The 15,796-nt window shown below is 40.3% G+C and overlaps 1 protein-coding gene across 2 annotated transcripts in view; it reads right to left on the bottom strand.

The window, feature by feature from the left end:
- AKT3 (AKT serine/threonine kinase 3) overlaps positions 1–9,012 on the bottom strand; it is a 333,950-nt gene extending 324,938 nt beyond the window's left edge. For both annotated transcript variants that reach the window (XM_017531949.2, XM_037739836.1), the window contains exon 1: positions 8,903–9,012. The gene's annotated coding sequence lies outside the window, so the exon portion shown is untranslated. The remainder of the gene's footprint in view (positions 1–8,902) is intronic.
- Positions 9,013–15,796: the final 6,784 nt, after the last annotated feature.

Raw genomic sequence — 15,796 nt, 5'->3', positions numbered from 1 at the left:
AAAAAAAAAAAAAAAAAAAAAAAAAAAAAAAAAGGGGGGGTGGTATTAGAATCTGGATGTATTTTCCCAAAACACATTTGGCAGAATACTAAATTAGAGAAATTCTAGAAAAATAATGAAAATAAAGATGAAAAAGAGAAATTCTGTGGGCCACTAAGTGGGAAATTCCACAAACATGTCCTTCTCTTGAAGTATCACTATTGGCATAGTAAAGGTTCTAAAAATGAAGAAATATGTATAACTTTAACTCAGCAAAGCCTAAATTTATTACTGTCATAGAAAATGGTCACATAATGACAAGACTCATTTCACCACACATATTTTAAAAAAAAACAAAAACAAAAACCTTCGGTAAAGAATATAAACATCATTTTAATTGGATTTAACATCCTAAAGAATCCAACATGGTCAACTGGCTACATAATATATGGCTAGATAACTGAAGGGTTAACTACTTATACTGCATAAAGAATTCTAAGTTCAAAACTGGCAAGACACTGGTGCATGATGTCTCTAGAAGAGCTGCACTGTGACACTTCTCTTTGGTAATACTTGTAGCAAGGGGCTCAACATCTATTAAGGCCATTCTTGGTTTCTTACTATGAAACTATATAATATGAGTAAAACACAATTCAGATCTTACTATTCTTTGAGTGGAAACAGAAAAGAGATTAGGGTAATAATTAGTAATAAAAAATAATATATATCCAATTAACATATATAAATACATACTTTCTATTAAAATGGCTTGTATTACAATATATTTAGTGCTTTTAAAGAACACTAAAAAACATTTTCAAAATTGATTCTATTTTTTGAAGTGAACATTTTATTATCAGAATGTTAAAGCTGGAGGGACCCCCATTTTATAGCTGAAGAAACAGAGACCGAGGCAGATCAAGTAACTTGCTCAAGATCAAAAAGTCACCAAATGGCCAACCAGGAGCAGACAACCAGGCATATGCTCTTTCTACTCATTACTTCTTCAGTATAAAACAAAACACTGAAATATCCAGACCCACCCAAAAATCAATCAATTTTGTTTTATAATGAAACTGTTTCTAAAAACTGGTTTAGATAAATTTTATCAGTGCTCATATGTTTAAGATTAAACTGTTAAATCCCATTACCCTACCCATGCAGGGGGGAAAAAAAAGGGAAAAAAATGAAGATTAAACTATTAAAATGTATGTTAAATCAACAGGACAGAATTTACAATCTTCATCAGAGGCAGTGAATCCAAGCATATATTATAGAGATGGCTTTATCCATTTTCACTGAAACTATTATCAAATATTACCTATAATCGTAATTTTCAGCTTTAAAAACTGCTCCTGGGTCTCTACTGGCTAAAATGATACATTCTTTGAACATAATTTTAAAGCTGTCATGGGTAGACTACTCTGGAATTATGATGTTAGAAATAAATGCTGTCTTTTGGGTATAAAAACAATTTTATTGACTAGTAAGCAGCAAACCACGTGCTTTAACTTTCCTACAGCAGGAATACTCCTGCACCACAGCATCTTCGCTCTTCCATTCAGTCTTCCAGCTTAACTAAAAACACTAATCCACAAGATGAGCTGGAACTTTGTCATCTGTTTCCTGGGGTAGACAAAAGTTCACCTCCTTCCATATATAGCCCTAACTTTTCTACAAATGTGTTCCATCCAATGAGCTATATAAAACAAAATTTGGTTTTTCTTTTAATCTTAATGCATTAAACATTTCATTGCTAATTTCATTTTTCCCATTCTTATAAAGCTTCACACAAAATTCTTGACAGATTCAATCTAGATTTTACACAAAGCAGTTACACTAAAATAAAGGTATCTTCATTCAGAACTATTTGAGAATTTGATGATAATAATAATGGCATTGGAATGTCATTTTATAATTTACAAAACATTTTGCATATTTCACTTCATTCAATCACATTATAATTTAGTAAAGCAATTTGATAGTGTCTACCACTTAAGCAATGCTGACAAATATGGAATAAATGAATGAGTGGATGAATGAAGGAATGAAGATGCAGCTTTAGACAGCTAACAAAAAAACAGGCTAAGCAAACAAATATAAATCAAAAGAGAATGGCACTAAGCCATCCTAAAAATAAAACTAAATTTAAACATTAAAGAAGCACTTATCTATAAATTATAATTAGAATTATAATAAATACTCTGCCCTATTCCTTAAGGTATGTTTCCTATAGACCTCCATTAATGGCAAGGACTAGAACACAATACTTATCCTTTTTTTCCTTGAGTTTTTCCCCATTTTTGTTGAGATCGAATTTCAACTCCAAACAAAACAACCATCATCAATATATTATCAATATAGCATTAATTTAACCAAAATAATCAATTATGGAAACAAAAATAGGAAAGAATGGCATATTTTCTTAATGATACTTTTAAGAATTTGTAAAAGATACGTGTTTACTTATAGCAACCAGACATTCAATTTTAAGCAAAAATTAAACTTCTTCAAACATCTTTTGAAAATGTTAACTCAAAAATATGTCACACACATATATTTATTCAGTCAATAAATATGTACTGATTGTCTACTCTGTGACAAGGACTATACTGAGTTACAGGGAGGTAAGTAAAACTACGTGGTTTCTTTAAAAAAAATCTTTTCCAAACTTGTAACTTATCAGAGCTTTCACATATATCAATTCATTTGTAAAAAACAAATTTGTGCAGTAGTTATTACAGCCACAATTTTGAACCTGTGACCAACCAATAATATTACTTTCGCACAGTTATGACAAGTTAGCAACAAGTTTAAAAAAAAAAAAAAAAAAAAAAAGAAAAAGTGACTACCTTCAAGTCTTCTATCAATTTGGTATGCTTTCTACCAAGTAACACAATATGAACTCTCAAAAACATGTAATTAACATTTGCAAATAGTTCTAAATATTTTTTCAGTATCAGATTTTTCAGAAGTCCAAAAAGTAAAATTTTTTAAATGAATTAAAAATTAAATATAACTAAGGCATCACAAATGAAATAACAAGACTAAAAGTAAGTTTATATAAAATTAAACGACACCCAGCAATTCTTTACAAAGAACAAAATTCACAGATTAATAATTTCCTGTAAGTTAATATCTAAGTTAAAAGCCAGAAAAAAATCCAATAATACAAGTTTCTCTAACCTCTGTCTGTAATTACTACTAAATAGAATGTATTTGCTCCCCACAATTTTTTAACATACTTTATATATGCTAGCCAAACTGAATTAGTAAAGAACAACTGAAGTTCAAATACAACAGAATGTTGCTACTTTGAAAAACAAATGATGATCAAGGGTAATTATAATACAATTCTGTGGCATTTTCTGATTTCAAGAAGTCAGTAAAACTAATATATACCATAATAAATACATAGGGTTATATCAAACTTTTAGAAGGATCTGAGGAAGAAGAAATGCTCTGAAATAGAAAGGAAATTCTGGGCAATTTGCTCTGTACTTCAAATAATTCCAAGACAGTCTTCCTATTAAGAGATGTTATTCTGTTAAAAAAAAAAAAAAATCATATAGAGAAAGTGAGCCACATAAGCTATATACCTTGGATATCTTTTCTCTCTAGAGCACTTTGTGGGATTTTCTTAAAGCTCTTTCTATAGATAATTTCACTAAAGTTCCGAATATGGCAAAATATCTGAAGACACAAAATTCCAACCTTCCAAAAAACATATCAGTTCTTCCATACTGCCAATTCTGTTTTTTGTTTTGTTTTTTGAGACAGTCTCGCTCTGTTGCTCAGGCTGGAGTGCAATGGTGCAATCTTGGCTCACTGCAACCTCCACCTCCCAGGTTCAAGTGACTCTCCTGCCTCAGCCTCTCAAGTAGCTGGGATTACAGGCACACGCCACCACACCTGGCTATTTCCAAACTGCCAATTCTGAAAAAAATCAATTTGATTAACTTTAAAACATTTCTACAAAAACATGAAGTATTTTCCTGGCCGTTTCCTTACGCTTGTTTAGGGGATCCGACTACCATTTTGATCAACAGGTCCGTTATTAAAAATAAAAAAGCAACTTGTACTGGGTGATATACTTAATATTTTAATTTGAAACTAATAGAAAAATGCTTATTAGGTGCCTGTTTCACCTAAACCACTAAAAGAGCTACAGATAACTTGTTCCCTCCATTTCTCATAAAGTGTAGGCTGCCTCTATGAGAAGGCACCTGTAATACCAAGGACAGGTTGGGGGCTGCTACTAAAAGAATTTCAGGTGGCCAGGCATGGTGGCACACGTGTAATTCTAGCACTTTGGGAAGCCAAGGCAGGTGGATCACTTAAGCCCAGGTGTTCATAACCAGCATGGGCAACGTGGCAAAACCCCACCTCTACAAAAAATACAAAAATTAGCTGGGAATGATTACAGGCACCTGCAGACCCAGCTACTCAGGAGGCTGAGGTGGGAGGATCGCCTGAGCCCAGGAGCCCAGGACGTCTAGGCGGTGATTATGCCCAGGTGACACAGTGAGAACCTGTCTCAAAAAAAAAAAAAAAAAATTTGGTTGCAAAGTTGGCCAAATTTTTCCAACACACATGTAAAAATCATTTTAAAATCTGTCTTGGGAGCCTAATTTTTAAAAAATCTATCCATACACATAAAATGCAATTGATATATGTTCCATTAAATACCAAGAATCAGCTTGACAGGATTTACCCTAGATTAAACTGAGCTAACCAATAGGTACGCAATCCTATAACAAAGTTCATCACATTGGTGCATTAGGAAGACTACCAGACCAAGAAACTTCAGTCCCTGACCCATCCAAAGTGATGATGTATAAGGTCACTTTAATTACCTATACCTCAGTTTTCTGAGCCAGAAAAATAAAAGTGTAACACTAGATTAACTCTGAATAGCTTTACAGCTCTTTCAGAGCTAATATTTATGATTCTTCAAGTTAAAATCTATGAGTATCTACTTCATATACATACGGCACCATAGGTGAAAGACATGATTATATATACAAAGTTCACATCCTCAAAAGTTTTATAATTGGAAAATAAAACATTCAAACAGCAATTCAACTAAGACAAAATGTGGGCTAAGCTCCGTTATTGGAAAATACTATCCTTCTTCCCCTCCCATCCCCTAGTCCCCCAGATAGAGTCAGATGATTTCTTATCTAATATAAGACATATAAAATCCTCCTAAAATCCATCTTGGGAATCTCTTAATTACAAATTTCTAAAATTCCATCCACATACACAGGCATTATCTAATACAGGGAAGAAAAATTCTCATTTGAAATTCTAGTGTTTTCTTGTAGTATATCTTCTTACTTTCCCCTGTTAATATTTAGAAATGAGAAATATCTGTAGTAGGTGATAAGAGTACTGAAAAGCAGCAGAACCAAAAAACACATCAACAGGTCAAGAAGCATATACAAATTTTATCTATCCATTAATATTTAAGGATTACTTGGCAGAGAAAATGAGTTTACATCTAATTTGATGAAAGACTGATGCTATAATACATAAACATTTGAAGTATTTAATTTGGCATTTTAAACAAATGAATGGGAATGTTAATGGGTCAATACACTTTTTGTACTAACTTGATGCTATGGAAATTACTGTATCAAATTATCCAAATTTAGAACTGTCACAGTTTAATGATAGGTACAATCAAGTTAAGAAAAACACTTAGAAGTGTTGCAGAATTAGGAAAGTTTAAATAAAAGGCATTTTTTAAATGCCACAATAAGTTTTTCTTATGGGAAAATCACTCTCAAAAGTTTGGCAGGGGCTGTTTCAATGATTAAATGAATACAGGTAAAGCACACACAACAGTGCCTGGCACATGGCAACTGCTCACCAGGCACTGGTTAGCATTAACTCTAAACTGAATCTAATGCTGTCCTATGCAAAAGATCATGACAAAGTATTTGCTGTCAGATGATTCAGGACTATCTTTCCAGAAGAAGGTATGCTGTGTGACCAGGATTTAAAATACTGATGCACATGCTGAAACCTGGAGTAACACAAATCTTCTAACAAAAATTGTGTGCATAATGCATATTAACTTCAAAATAAAAATGCAAGTCAGATTACAAGACTGATTTGCTCAAAACAAAATGAAAATGCTTTTTCAGTTTACATTTTGTTGCTCAAATCTAAGACAGCTTTAAATTTCTTTTTAACACTTCAAAACTTAATCACACTATAAAGACAAGCTCCTATCAAATCATGCTAAATATCCAATTAACAAGTTGTTAACAGTAATTACCTTATCTTCCCAAGGACAAATTCTAGAACCAAAAGATAAAACAACAAAAGAAAGTATAGCTATCTTTTCACAGAAATACACTAAGTTTAAGCAAAGGCTAAACTTCCACAAAATCAATTTGTAAAACAGGTTCCTCATTTTTAAAAAACCCAGATAGCTGGAAATTTCCACTGTATTTTTATAAGAAAATTTCTCATATGTTTAAATCAAAAGCTACAGTTTAAAAAAATCTTAAGTCTTTACTTTCCACAAGACTGTATGCTAAGCACATTTGTTCCCTGGTAAGTTTCATCAACACGTTTACTTAGATTTCCAGTGACTCTAAAAACAAATCCCTTGTAATGACAGCAATTTTCTGAATGAAATGTAAGTATTAAAAGTTTTTAATTAAACCAGCAAACAGTTCACACTCCAGTATTTGTGAAATATAATCTTATTTAAAATATTTTACAGCTATAAAATTACATTATTTAAAAGTCCAAAGCAGTAACTTAAAGTACTTTGAAATATACAACTCAGAGTCAGTGTCAAGATTAAGCCAAAGATTAATTTTAAATTGGAAAATAATTCACTCGAGTAATAGCTATGGAAAACAAGCCAAACGAATACAAATAATTTCATAATTTTTGTAGGATTACTTTGGACTTTTTAAATACTGTAAGAAAACATGCTGCAAATCCACATACAAACACACAACTGAAAACTAAAGCCCTACATTCACCGAAATTTCACCATTGTCTCATTCATGCAGTATTTGCCCGCCCTCACTTTAAAATTGGAAACTCAAGCCAATCAAAGATATTGGGGTCAACCCCAGAAAGGAAAACAAAAAGATCAAGTACCATCTCCCTGGTAAACTTTCAAGTACAATCACCTTGGTAAATTTTCTAAATCAAGATAATGTGCTGGCAAAAGGAAAAAAAATTACAGTCCTGATAACTATCTTGCATGTAACTGTGCATTAAAACTTTGGAAAACTAGTAATTTAGTATTAAGTTGCTATTTTAGTTATAAAACATTTTCAAGACAACCACCTCCTGGAATGTTTATATTCGTTTATACACATTTCGCAAGTGATATTCAAGTTCTGAAAACTAATCTTCATTTCCTACACCATCTTTATTAGACTCTTACACCTTTGGCTTTCCTAAGTAAATATATAACCTAAGCCAATGAGTTTCTACCAAAAACAAAACCCAGTGGTTAGCTAGTGATTTATAGTTCTACTAAAAGCTATAATATGACCATGCTTTACCAAATATGGAACACAGGTCTAAACTGTTGGCTTGAGACGAATGCCAGTGTATTAACTACAAAAAGTCGCTGTTGTATATCTTTAGTCTCAAGAACTAAAAACGAAGTTTGGCCATTTTAATGGAGCTAGAAATTAATCAATATAGAAACAAAGGTTTCACTGTTGACTTTCCATTTGGAAACTTCATCAATTGCAAAACCAGGCTTTCAACCAAAATACCACACTGGTGAAATGAGTTGGTTTTATTTTCATAACAACATTATTTTGATGGAAGAAATGTGAGCATCCCAGCTTTGACTTATGGGTAAGCATTTCCTCTGCTTTCAGATCGTAAACAGTAAATATCGGCATTGGAAAAACCTGGCCCCAACGAGCTTCTCTCTCTCTAGGCTAACTGAAAATTCCGGGGAAATCCCAAACAAGGGATGACCCTGCCTCGGCGTCAGGGTCAACACAGCAACCAGCTAGGCTTCAACTTTAGGCTCTGAAGGGCCCCGCCGGCATCATGGCTGATGCGGACCGATGCGCAGGAGGAGGTGGACAAGGAAGAGGCTGGTTTGTTTACTTGCAGCCACAGCCGCCGCCGCCGCCGCCAGCAGCGACAGCATCACTGGATCAGCCAAACCCAGCATCTTCCGCACATTTCTATTCTTAGAACACAACTCCCAAGCGGATCAAAACCCCACTACTATTAAAAACACAGACAAGCACGTTACCCACCTCCCACACACACCCCCACCCCACCAGTGCCGTCTTTCCCTGCGCGCCGGTGGCGGGGAAGGGTGGGGGAAGGAAGGAGACCCCGGGGACGCCTGTGCATCCTCGCCTTCACCCCACCCCACGCGCAGACAGCCTCAGCGCCAGGGCGCGCAGCAGACGGCTCCCTCCCCCCAACCCAAACACATTTGACACCGGCGTTCCACGCGTTATATAACCTCGCCGCCGTCCCCGGTCCAGGCGGGCGCCCCCTCCCCACGCCGCGCAGCCCGGGCGGGGAGGGGCGAGGGGAAGGAGCGAGAGTTGCGCAGCGACAGGAGGCGCCGGGCCGGGGCAGCCCAGACAGAGACAGTACCGCTAGGCCGGGAACACCCCTCCCCCGGCCCGCTGCGCACAGCCGCCCCCCAGCTTCCCCCGGAAAGCGGGGGGTGTCGGTGTCAACCGCGCTGGGCATCCCCTGGCCTCCACACCCACACCCGAAGCCTCCGGTGACCCAGCCCCCGCCCACGCCCCCGGCGCTGGGACAACCCAGAAGCCCCCGCCTCACCCCACCCCGCCGCCACCCCCCGCCCGAGGGTGGCAGGGAGGGCGCACCGGGGCCGGGGGCCCGGAGGGAGTGGAGGCCAGGCGGGGAGGGGACGAGAGTTGGGGGCGGTGGCTGTTACCTGCAAAGGCGGCGGCGGCGGCCCCGCAGCTGCTCGGGCGGCGGCGGAGGATGGAGCCGGGGGGGCGGGGGGAGGAGAGGGGGCGACTCGGGGGTCCCCCCTCCCTCCTCCTCCCCTCCTGTCCTCCCCCCACCCCACAGAGCCTCTGGCCTCCTGGAGCCCGGTGCGGCCGGCGGGAGGGCAAGCGAAGGGCTGCAGGGGAGGGAGGGAGCCGGCCGGGCCGGGCCGCGGAGCTGGAGCGGGAGGCGGCGGCGGCGGCGGCGGGAGGGGGAGGGAGGAGAGAGGGCGGCGGCGGGGAGAGGAGGAGGCGGAGACTCTACTTGGGAATCGGATATCGGCTACAAATTCATCACCAGAAAACACCGCTCGGGCGGGGGCCGGGTCACGCCGGCGGGGCGGCGGCTCTAGGCCCCCGGGCGCGCCCGGAGCGGGGCGGGGGTCTGCGGCCTCCTCCCGGGCTGCGCCTCGCTGTGGGGACCCCCGCCGCCTCCCCGCCCCCTCCTTCCTCCCGCTCGGGGCCGCAGCCGATCGGTTCTCGCCGCCGCCGCCGCGGGGCTTGTTGTTGACTTTGAGGAAAACTCCTGACGTCAGGGGCTGGCTCTCGGCGACTGGCGGGAGCGGCTTCCCCGCGTCCCCGGCCCTGCCCGCCGCCTCTGCTCCCCTCCCTGCCCGGCCCTCGTCCTCAGGCTTCCCCGCGGCGCCCCGCGCCCCCTCTCCTCTCGCGAGAACATCCCCCTAGCCAGCCAGAGCCGGGAGCGGGGGCAGTCGTTCCCGGGCGGGAAGTTCTGGGTTTCCCCCGCGCCCGCGTGGCCCTTGGCGGGCACCCGAGGCTTGGGAACAGAGGCTCCTCGCCCAGCCGCTTCCTGCGCGCACCCACGCACCGGCCCTGGCCGCGGACGCACGCGCCGCGAGGCCCCGTGCCCCTCCTCTGGCCCGCCGCGGCCCCTCGGGGAAATCGGCCCGGCGTGAGGGCTCGCACCTGGAAGCCCACGAGGTGGGCGGTGCCCAATGAGGAAGGAACCCGAGAGCGCGGAGCGGGCCGGGAGCCGACCCCACCCCTGCGCCTCGGGGAAGAGGGACCCGGGGTCAGTCCGGAGCACGAACCGTTCCTGATTATCCCCGGAGACCACCGCAGACCAAGAACACCCCTCCGAACGGCCTTCCCGCACCGCTGGCTGTAAGCATTCGTCCACACACGGTACACAGCTTGCGGGCGAATCGTAATTCACTCTTAAAATCACACCCTTTTTAGGGATATTCGTTTTCAATGACTTTGGGAAAGCCACGAGGTACTACATTCACTACGAGGAGACCTTTCTTTTGAAGTCCATGACTCCTGAGACTACACTGGGGACACTTTTTTGCAGAATGACCATAATTTACCATGCAGCACACTTCAGAAAGTTATAAAAGTTTACAAGTTTTGTCGCTTCTGGAAACACTAGGCCAGCATCCCTGTTATCCCGCCACGTGGCTCTTGCCTTGTTGATGTACCTGTTATTTTCTCCCATTGCAACGTTTTTAATGCCTGTGGCTGCTTTCTGCGAAGACTTCCTTCTCCTGACATGCACTTCGTTCTCTGCTTTTCTATGTCCTGACAACTCTTATGGTGGTCATTCTTTTATACTAAAACACCCCTGGTATTTATATAGTGTGTTGTATTAATATTTACACATCTCGCTTCACATCTTTTCTGAAATGTCCATCTATTGGGATTGTGGACAGGAGTAGGAAACCAACTAAAAGGGTTTTTTGTTGTTTTTTTTTTTAAATTCAGTTTTCTCCATTTGTAGGGGAAACTTGTTTCCCTGACCACCCTGGAGCAAAAATTTGCCATTTCAAGATAACACAGTCCGTCTGAGATAAAGTCCTCCACTGTGCCTTTCCCCTTTTCCCATATTTCCCAGCAGGCTACGAGCTGATTAATAAACAGACTTCATCCTATTTCTTTTTACCTATAAAATACGCATAATGTATTCCCATAATTATTAGACCTCTCACAGTTACTATTGGCAAAATTATTGGGTTACAGGTTTCTTGCTGTAAAACACAAAAATGGGTCATATTTTTATTCCATAGTACCCCCAACTTGCTTTTTATTTTTAAGAAAGTAGTCCCTTATGACACCAGCACTAAAAAGTATATCTGAAACTTTAAATACTTAACTTTTGAGTTTGGGTACCTGGAATTATTGAATTGCTAGATACCTCTTATCAGTGAGATGTTCATTTGTTCCCAAATTTAACATCAATATATTTATAAGAACTGAAGGTGTCATGACCCATACTACCTCAAAATATTTTGCCTAGTCTGGCTAGATTGTATTAAATCTTAGATGGATTAAACCCTGAAATTAAGTATATGAGAATGAATTACATACTCTGGGCTTCACGTATTTGAAGAATTGCAAGTTTTTATTTCTGCTCTATTTTTGTTTATGGACTACAGTAATTTCATAAATTTCCATAATAAAAGCATGTCTGATTTTATAATAGAATTACTATTAATTACGATTAATACTTATGTAAATAACATTGTTCTTTCTCTCAGACTATGCCTGTATGAATTTGGCAGAATCTGCCAATTGTGGTCTGTTGGTACTCCATACAGAGTGCATGCTAGATTTTTTGTTCTGCTTTGTCATCGCATCCAATAACATGGGATGCAGCCACCATGTTCATCCGTGAGAATGTCTCTCCTAAATTTTGCAAAAAAAGCCTTCAGTCTTTACTACACCAAATATTCTTAAGACTAACATTTCTCAGTAGTAGTTATTTATGCATTTTAAGAAAAATGTTCATTCTTTACTACCAATGTCTAAATTTGATACTGAGCTATTTCTTGGTATTTCCCTCATTTCTTGGGAGTAACTAACACTGGAAGGATATTTAGAATTTCAGAGCATCTAGTGTCTTAGTCCCTTCAGGCTGCTATAACAAAATACCATCAACTAGGTAGCATATAAAGAACAGAAATTTATTTCTCACAGTTCTGGAGGCTGGGAAGTCCAAGATCAAGACACCAGCAGATTTGGTGTCTAAAGAGAGTTCCGTTTCCTGGTTTGTAGATGGTGACTTCTTGAGGTGTCCTCACATTTTAGAAAGAATGAGGGAACTCTGTTGAACCTCTTTTTTTTTGGAGACAGGGTCACATTCTGTCACCCAGGCTGGAGTGCAGTGGCATGATCATAGCTCACTGTAGCCTGGAACTCCTGGGCTCAAGCAATCCTCCTGCCTCAGCCTCCTGAGTAGCTGAAACCACAAGCATGAGTGAATTGCCCAGCCATCTTGAGCCTCTTTTATAAGGGCACTAATCTCATTCTTGAGGGCTCAAACCCTCATGACTTAATCACCTCCCAAAGGTCCCATCTACTAACACACTTTGAAAGTTAGGATTTCCATCTATGAATTTGGGGAAACACAGAAATGCAGACCAGGGCATCACATAACAAAAATTAAGTTACTGCTCTTCTGTCTTAATAGAAAGGGTGTTTTGTCCTAGGATGGGACATGGAACAAAGTAGGCACAGAATAAGTGTTTGTGGAAGAAATACATGTTGTAATGTTCTAACAAATGCAGTAATCTGCATACTATGTACAGTTTATATAGTATTTTCTTCTTGGGATGCAAGATATTTATTGGAAAGAACATAAAAGTGCTCTGGAGACTTGCAGACCAGAGTTCAAATCCTCTCTCTGCGTAATTTGTCTCGTCTCAGGCAAGTTGCTTAAGTTTTCTAAGCTTTAATTTCCTCACTTGTGAAATGGCAGTTAGAACTATTTCAATAACTTAGGGGAATTAAATTTTATAAAATATTAGTACCTAAAACACAGTGAGTGGTCAGCAAGCTAAACTTCCTTTATCATAAATGTGAACATATTTATATTAATCTAATAATAGCTGCTACAAACAAATACAAAAATCTGTGTTGGCATTCTCTGCCACAGTTGGTTCCGAAATAACCATGTTAAGTCTACAGCTGTAGTTAGTGAATATATCCTAGATGATTAATAGAACAATTTCTAAAAGGGTATAGCTTGAATTTCTGTTCGTTAAACTTCCCAGTCTGTGGTATTTTCTTATAGCATCCCAAAATGACTAAGCCATACAGTTCATTGCAATAGTTATAAGTACTAATGGTTTTTTTCTCCCTTCCCCAATGTCTTTCTTAAGGCACAGGCACCTATGAGCATAGCCAAGGGCCAGATATATCACTAATCTGGTGCTATGTGAAACTGGAATACTTAAAGCCCTGTGGAAACCTCCCTCTTATTTTGTTGCCAGATTTTATTTTTCTGCTATGTTATTGGAGTATGAATGAATTTTTTTCATTCATGTTCTCACTCTCAGACAGCTAAATCTGTTAGCCACTTAAGCAATCTCTGGACATTACATTTACTATTTCAGGACACTTGGGTCATAGAAAGTTGCCACAATTAAATAACTGCTTGCAGAACATTGAGCTAGAATTCATGTTCTAATTCCAAAGCAACAAACATACACAATTATTATTCCTGGCTATGCAGGAGAATCATGGTATGTGATAAAATTAATAAATATTATAATTCCAGAGCCTCATTTTAGTATATAATTTTAACTTCCTGAAGTGTTATGCATTTCTAGTTGTTTCTGAATCTGCTCTATGGGGATTGAACTTTCTGATGAAACAGCTACCAGTGAAATAATAATGGTAAATCTCCAACTTTTGCCTGGACCTCAACTTCTTCCTCGGTTATCCCATGTAAATACAGTATTGTTCCAAAAAGCTCCTCCATCCATTTTAAAACATGGTTTATTCTGCTAGTGAAAATACTTTCACAATTAACCGAAAAGTTTCAAGTCCACATCTCACTATTGAACCCACTATGAAGTCCTTCAATTGTTGATTCTGTGCTATCATTAAATAATATTGGCTTTTCATAGTAGGAGAAAATCAGTCTGAGAATGTTTCTGTTGACTAGACAGACGATTTTAAATTGCAAACACTATCTCAATTCAGTAATTGGATTTGAATCAAAGCTCTGAATTTGATTTAGAATTCAAACTTTTTTTTTTTTTTTTTTTTTGAGAGTCTCACTGTTGCCAGGCTGGAGTGCAGTGGTGCGATTGGCTCACTGCAACCTCCACCTCCCAGGTTCAAGCAATTCTCCTGCTTCAGCCTTCTGAGTAGCTGGGATTACAGGTACACACCACCACACCCAATTAACTTCTGTATTTTTAGTAGAAATGGGGCTTCACCATGTTGGCCAGGATGGTCTCGATCTCTTGACCTCATGACTCACCCTCCTCAGCCTCCCAGTGCTGGGATTACAGGCGTGAGCCACCCTGCGTGGCCAGAATTCAAACTTTAGGCAGAAAGCCATAGTGGGGAAAGCAGGCAGGCTCAGTTTCTCAATTTCTCTATCTTATTTTCCTCTTCCACTCCACGAGTCAGTCTGAGTGAAGGACAAAACAGTTCTTACCCAGCTGGTACCGTTGTCAGCTAGCTTTGCATTCTCTCAGCCCAGCACACAGAACCAGCTATATGATTTGCAAGGCCCAGTGCATAATGAAAATGCTGGACCCCTTGCTGGAGAAGAGCTAAGAATTTTAAAACTTTGAAAACAGAGCATTAAACCGAGTATATAAGCCCATATTCCATACAGGTCACATGCCTATGAGGCTGCTGGCGTGTGCTTCACACTAGCTGTCCAGGGACTTTTTGGAGAGTTGCTTCTGAGGTACTCTAACTGCAGTCTCTGTGATGTGTGACGCCGGCACTCCTGATGGCCCCTCAGCTTCTGTTTCTTAAGTCCTATTGGAGTCTTCTCACCACTCAGGGAGAAAGTCTCCTAGGCACAACTCCAGATGGCTCCAGGCAAGTTCTGTCTCTCCCGTGGGACTCTGTCTGGGCCTGGGAAACATTCAAGCATCCCTTGCCTCGCAGGCCATCCTCTTCCAAGCAGTTGGGCAGCCTGTTTCCCAATTTTCTGAATGGGAGTCAGATCCCAGTACACAAAATGCTCCTGCCCCACGTCCACCCGCCATTACAACAAACATTCCAAGCTCTCCACAGAACCCATGGAAGCCCCCTGAAGCCCCCGGCATAAGCTGAAGAAGCATCCTTCATCTTCTCTGCACAGGAGGTGAGGAGCGCAAGTCTCCCCTTCACAAACCTCTTCTATCTCAAATTTTATGCACTATTTTATATTTTTTAAGTGGATGAGCGTATTTGAGTCATAGGCTCAATTTTGAACTCTTTCCTTCATAATAGTGACCAAGCTTGAAATTTTATACTTTTGCATCTTGAGATCTCAGTTGAAACATCAATTTAAAATTCATATTAAAAAGCATATTCTCAGCCAGGAGTGGTGGCTCATGCCTGTAATCCCAGCATTTTGGAAGGACAAGGCGGGAGAATCACTTGAGCTCAGGAATTTGAGACCAGTCTGGGCAGCATAACAAGACCTTGTCTCTACTAAAATTATTACTTTTTTAATTAGCCAGTCCTGGTGGTTCACGCCTGTAGTCCCAGCTGTTGGTGGTTGAAGGGGCTGAGGTGAGAGGCTAACTTGAGCCCAGGTGGTTGAGGCTGCAGTGAGCTGTGATTGCACCACTGCATTGCAGCTTGGGTGACAGAGTGAGTCTCTATCTCAAAAAAAAAAAAGAAATCTTCTCTGTGGTATCACTATTTTCTCTGTTTCTTATTTAGGTGTGTGCTGACATGTATTAAAACATTATCAGCTATTACTGAATAAGATACTTAACAGGTGTTCAAGGCACAAAATTAATTAAAGTAGTATCTTCTCTACATGTTTGTATTTCTGTTTGATAAATATGTTGCAACAGATTGCCTTTTTCATACATTATTACCTACATTACTATTAAATATTTTTAGAGACTCTTGCCCTTGGC

The sequence above is a fragment of the Cebus imitator genome, unplaced genomic scaffold (genome assembly GCF_001604975.1).
Source record: "Cebus imitator isolate Cc_AM_T3 unplaced genomic scaffold, Cebus_imitator-1.0 Scaffold75, whole genome shotgun sequence".
Taxonomy (NCBI): Eukaryota; Metazoa; Chordata; class Mammalia; order Primates; family Cebidae; genus Cebus; species Cebus imitator.
The sequence above is the reverse complement of the archived record's forward strand: the minus strand, read 5'-3'. Positions and strand labels throughout refer to the sequence as shown.